Source organism: Ochotona princeps, chromosome 14, assembly GCF_030435755.1.
Source record: "Ochotona princeps isolate mOchPri1 chromosome 14, mOchPri1.hap1, whole genome shotgun sequence".
Lineage (NCBI taxonomy): Eukaryota > Metazoa > Chordata > Mammalia > Lagomorpha > Ochotonidae > Ochotona > Ochotona princeps.
Genome location: NC_080845.1, coordinates 53,089,981 through 53,096,630, shown reverse-complemented (window position 1 = coordinate 53,096,630; position 6,650 = coordinate 53,089,981).

The window sequence follows — 6,650 nt, the reverse complement described above, 5'->3', positions numbered from 1 at the left end:
GCAGAACACATGGTTCTCTCTGCTGATTTTGGAGGTCCAGCTCCTATTCTTGGATGCCTGTTGATATTCACCATCCAACATTCATTCTATCACCTATGTAGTGTGCAAAGTTCTTCTCCCATTCTGTGGGTTGCTTTTTTACTTTGTTGATTGTTTCCCTTGCTGTACAGAAGCTTCTTAGTTTGATGTAGTCCCATTTATTTACCTTGGTCTTGATTGCTATTGCTTTTGGTGTCCTTTTTAGGAAGTCAGGGCCTACATCTAAATGTTGCAGGGTGTTTCCAACATTTTCTTCCAAAAGTTTGAAGGTTTGTGGATGTAGGTTTAGGTCTTTTAACCATTTAGATTCGATCTTAGTGTATAGTGAAAGATGTGGGTCTATCTTCTTGTTTCTGCAGGCTATTAACCAGTTGTCCCAACAGCATTTATTGAAGATACCTTCCCATTTGCATGGATTATCGTCTGTTTTTTTGTCAAAGATTATTTGGCTGTATTTGCGTGGGTTCCCTTCTGTTGTTTCTATTCTGCTCCATTGAGCCTCCTCTCTATCTTTGTGCCAGTACCAGGCTGTTTTGATAACCACCACCCTACAGTATGTCCAGAGTTCCGGAACTGTGATTTCCTCCTGTTAACTTCCTGTTCTTCAGGATGGTTCTAGCTATTTGTGTTTTTTTGTGTTTCCAGATGAACCTTTGAATCATTGTTTCCAGTTCCATGAAGAATGTTTTAGGCAATTTGAGTGGGATTGCGTTGAATGTATATATTGCTTTTGGTAGTATGTACATTTTAACAATATTGATTTTGCCTATCCAGGAGCATGGAAGGTTTCTCCATCTTTTGAGGTCTTCCTAAATTTCTTTTTTAAGTTTTTTGTAGTTGTTTTCAAAGAGGTCTCTTGCATTTTTGGTTAGGTTTATTCCTTGATACTTCCTACTCTTCTCTGTTATTTTGAATGGTATCTTGTTGGTTAGATATTTTTCCATCTTGGGACTGTTTGCATGCACTATGGCTGTTGATTTCTGTTCATTTATTGTGTACCCTGACACTCTACCAAACTCTCGTATAAGTTCTGGCAGTCTCTGTATTGAGTCTCTTGGTTCTTCTATGTAAATGATCATGTCATCTGCATATAGTGAAAGCTTAACTTCTTCATTTCCCATTTGAATTCCCTTGATTTCTTTTTCTTGTCTTATGGCCTCTGCGAGTACCTCTTGAACAAAGTTGAATATCTGTGGTGATAGTGGACATCCTTGACTTGTTCCAGATCTCAGTGGAAAGGGTTCCAGTTTTTCTCCATTCATTATGATTCTGGCATTGGGTTTTTCATATATTGCTTCAATTAGGTTGTGGATTGTTCCTTCTAATGCCTACCTTGGTTAGGGTTTTTAGCATGAAGTGCTGTTGGACCTCGTAACAGGAGGTCATATGCACAGAATAGGGGCTGGCCCCAGAGTGGAGCAGGTGGACAGGAGAAGGCTTGTATCCCAACCCAGGAGACTCCTGGATCCTCACCAAGGACTATATCCTAACTGCCAAGGAGACCATGGGGAATTGGAGTGCCTTCTGAAGCCGAGAACTCTGAGGTCATCCACTCCCGATTGGATCTCCCACATGGAATGGAAGAAGCCCAAATCCTACCCTACAGGAACCAATGTCATTGGAACAACAGCCAGGAACCCTGAGCGGTCTGCAGAAACAGAGAAACAGTACAGTTCCTTCGGGATTTGGGAGAGGAGCTTTCTCTGGTCCTTACTTAGTTCCAACTTTGGATCCCCATCCTCTCTTGCAATGACCATCAGGGTCACTCCGGAGGCCCCGCCCCCCCCCCCCCCAAATTAGATTAGTTAGAGAACAACAAGCCAAGCTTAGTACCAAACAGGAAATGGTTAGCCTGGACCCACATATACCTTAATAGGTAGGACCCAAAGGTAAGTTACTCCTCACTAAGGTATTGATGATTTCTCTGTACACCCCTCCTAAATCTGTTCTGCACCTCAATTGTTGACACATACCTTGTTAGAGTTATAAGCCAACATGGACTATCCCCAAATCCACCAAGCTCAGCAAAATTATGCTTCAACACTATAAACTACTAAATACTAAAATGAAAATAGACATGAGACAGCTGAATAGTATCCTATAGCCATTTTAAGGTGAATAACAGCCAGTTGTGTATAAACTAAAATTGAAATGTCAATGAAGTAATCACAGGATGTGGTTAAGAACCTGCATTTTCTAACATATTGGTCACTCAATACTGTGTAAATTAACTCCATAATGTTGTAAACAGTTGTTGATGATATGTTGTGGCTTTTAATTGGTCAGGATGATATTCTGCCAGCTCTGCCTTCAGACCAGAGATGATCTCCCCAAGAAACTGTTGAATTTATCTGGACAATAAGATGCTGGACACTATGCAAAGTACATGCTTTCAATGAAAGAATTATGATTGGATTTGAACTGTAATACTGCAACTAGGTGGAGAAATCCACCATGGGGAGGTACAAGGAGAGGCTGGGGGAATCCCAGAGCCTATGAAACTGTGTCATAAAATCAAATGCAATTTAAAAAAGAAAATGTGATGAAGAGCATAATTTAAAAACTACTAAAAATGTGTTCACATTCTATTTGTCACGGTAGAAGGTACTATAATTTATTTGTCTGAGTTCTTACTGATTCCAAATATTGGACTTACAATGCCTCGAATCATCTTGCTGGATATTTGGGAATGGACCTACAGCATAAATGAACTCATGACACATGGCTGTGCCCTTATTCATGCTGTTATTATGCATCATGAAGAATAATTTACTGCATGTAATTGCTTTTTCATAAGTTGGTAAAGAAAGAGAACAATCCAGACTTTCACATGAGTGTAGGTACACACACATGCACATTACCATGGCATATGGAACTTCATGTGGTCAGCATATTTGTCCTTAGAATATTTCCTAATTTATTCATTGCAAAAATATTTACTGAGATATTGGCTTGAGCCAGTCATTGCTCTGAATACAGAGAAGTGAGCCTAGCAGACACAAAAATTTGTATCTTTAAAAAATTCACTTTCCATTGCCATTGTAGTGTGTTTTGTCTTTAGAACCTAGGGTTGACTGGTTCTAGAACTGAGGACATTTTCTTCAAATGTGTTTTATACATTATAAAGTAAATAGAACCAGAGACCTGTTAAATAAAGTTAATGTTAGTAAATATTTGACTTAAATCCTTTATTTTTAAAAAAGAAAAATAAAGGTCAAGGAAAGTAAAGTGGTTTGCTCAATTCCACATCAAGCTGCTCTAGACTGACCTCCAGATTCAACACTGCTGCCGCAGCATGGTCATCCACACCCTTGAGGCATTTTCCCTCCATGGCTCTCCCAATGTGTCTGCTTCCCCCTACCAATTGTTCTACCATTCATCTATATTTCTTTTTCATGCTTGGGCTTGAGGGTTGGAGTCACAATTCCAGAGACATTTTTTCTACTAGATTACAGGATGTAGAATGCTTAGATTAATCAAAACTTGGATGCTGCCTGACATTTCATTCTGGCACAAGCTACTATTCACTCTGAATTTTTTTAATCTGAGCTTCTTGTGTGGATGTTGACTATGCCTTCAAGTCATGCTGACTTCCTAGCCATCTTCAACTCTATTTCATGTCTGTTTCAAGATCTCTGGAACGTCCAGTCCCTTGGCATGTACTGCTTGTAACCCATCTGCTGTCTCCTGGCTGATATATTTCTTCCCATAATTGTTGTTAATTCATTTTTTCCATGAGCACATACATGTCCAATGCTTATTTTTAATATAAAGTTCACATTTCATACGATTTGCATTTTGTTAATGAAATATCAGCAGGTCAATTCTGGTTTTATTGACTTATTAACAAATTGATGATTAAAAAGCCAGACACTCTATTAGACACTGAAGATATAAAGATGAAGAGGAACAGTTTGCTCTCAAACAGTTCTCGGTCTAATGGGAAGAGATGTCTGCAACCATCTTTACAGTATAATTTAGTGAATTTCAAAGAAGCTACAGAAACATAGAGTAGTGATAAATTAATGAAACAAGCAGGGAAGTATTTACAAGAGAGGAGTCACAGGATCTAGACCTTGGAGGCCAAACATAATATTGTCAAGTGGAAGAAGCAGGAATAAGGTGACATCTAACCTACAGAACAGCTTTTATAATCATATATGTGTGAAAAACAGCATAGCATATTTGGGAAGCTTCAAATTGTTTGACATATTTTTAATCTGATATTTTTGAGCTCTGGAATTGTAAGAGGGGTGTAGATAACACCTAATGGGATTTACAAAAAAATAATTTTACTATACACAACAGGGGCACATTGGTAGGATATAAACCAGTGAGTGATGTGATTGAAGACAAATGAAGAGAATGAAGAGAAATGATGAGTATGGAGCAATAGCAAGACTTGGAGACCTGTTGGAAGTCTCTTGGGTTGGAATGAAGCACATGTTAGGACAGACAGAATTTGCTAACTGGCTATCCACAAACCAAATGAAATCTAGAGTGTGCACAGTGTTAGCTCATAGAATATTTTAAAATTTCAGATTATTACATGATCAAATTTATCATAAAACATTTGATTTCCTTTTATTTGTGAATAGCTAGAAGAAAATATGCACACAGTAGGTTATAATTAGAAACATTGTTTCTGCTATATGAGGTCTGGCTACCATGGTCCAAAGCTCTTTCCCTTGTACGTACAACCCTAGAACACAATGTCACTAGTCACAAATTGTTTTATATTTGTGTCAGTTGAGAGTAGTTCCACCCAAGCAGCCTCTCTTAAACTTATAGCCAGTAGTTATTCTCATAATAATTCACATTTTTAATGGTTTGGAGACAGTTTTCCTGTAGTAAAAACCGTGTAGTTTCCTTGGTATCTCTTTATTTTGTAACTTCTGTTGAATTTGTGCTTTAAACATAGTTTAACTACTTTACTGAAGTGGTTTTATGCTGGATGCAAAAGATTCCTCCCTGAAATATCATTTGAATTTCCCAGTGTAGCAAAATAATGAAAGATGAGTGCTTACTGTAGGTCAGCTGTAGATCTGGACACCATGCAGAGTAGCAAACATTTAAGACAGATTAGCCTCCCTTGCAGAAATGAACAATATAGTTAGAAGGGATTGCGAAGGTACTAACTGAAGCTACCTCTCAGCTGAAGTACTACTGCTCTGGACACTTAATGTCTTCTAACCAGTCAAATCAGAGTACCATCAACATAGTGAGACAGCTACCTCTTCAGTGGCATCCAGAGGTCTGACAGTTTGTCTAGGTCTCACAGGTGTGGGAAATGTCACTATAGCAGAATTGGAACTGGGTTAATGTAATCACCTGGACTCTGGCTATTGTAAATACAGGAGGTCAGGTTTCATGAAACTGGTGGGAAGTTTAAGAAGTAAATAATCAACCTGTCCTGTGAACAATATCGTAGTTGCTAAATTTAAAATATATATTCTTCTACACTGTGGTTTTAGAAAAACAATGCACTATAGTTATTGGTGCCTTGTTTTTCTTAATGTTCTGCAAATTTATGCATCTTCTGGGACTGTAAATACCCTCACTAGCAATAAGGATAAATTTTAGCAAGAAATACATGACACAGTGACCTAATAGAAAAGAGAAAGTTTCTTAAAACATCACATGGTAGCATTTAATTTACATTTACAAGGCAACTACTCTGAGTAATTATAACTTAATTAAGTATTGATTATTCTAAGAGCTGTATTGTGATTTAGTATCTTTGTAGCCTAGAGTAAATCTGACATGATTTGAAATAAACTCAAGATGACATTAGTAACTACTACGTAATTACATTTTACGGTTATTTAATGTGGCTACACAAGCTAACTGTTTATGGGGAACAAGTCATATATATTAAGACATTAACACTGCCTTCTTGGTACCTACTTTTATCATATGTCTATTTTGCCAAGTAGCACAAATGTTTAAACTTCACCAAGTTTGCTAGCTGTTTACTCTTGATTCTTTCTGTGGAACAGAGAATATTTAGAAGAAAAATTCCACATAGCCTTTAGTATCTTTTGCAATGTGCCTATTGATCTCCATTTCTCTGTCTCAAAATATGTAATACTTTTATTTGAAAGATACAATTTCAGATAGAATGAATGAGATAGAGAAAAAGGAAGATCTGTCATTGTCCAATTCACTACCCAAATGTTCACAACAGACTAGGTTGGACAAGGCTGAAACCAGGAGAGTAAACTCCATCCAAATAACCCACAGGGGTTGCAGGAGCTCAAATATTGGAGTTATTTTCTGCTCCTTTTCCAGGTACGTGATCAGAGAGCTGGCTTGGAAGTGGAGCAGCAGGGACGTGAAAAGGCATCTGTATTGGCTGCCAGCATCAAAGGCAACTTGGCGTGCTATACTCAATGTTCTCCACTGCAATCCATTGTAAATTATTTTTCAACAAGAGTCTTTCACTTACTTTGGCTAAAATATGTCTTTAGAGCACTGTTGCTTTACTTCAAACATCATGTTTTTGAACCACACAATCAACTGATTTGTTTTTCCTCCAGTGTCTCTTACTAGAAGAGTGCCATCAAGACAATACAAGTTAAGCTCAAACAAGTCATTCTTTTTGTTCTTTT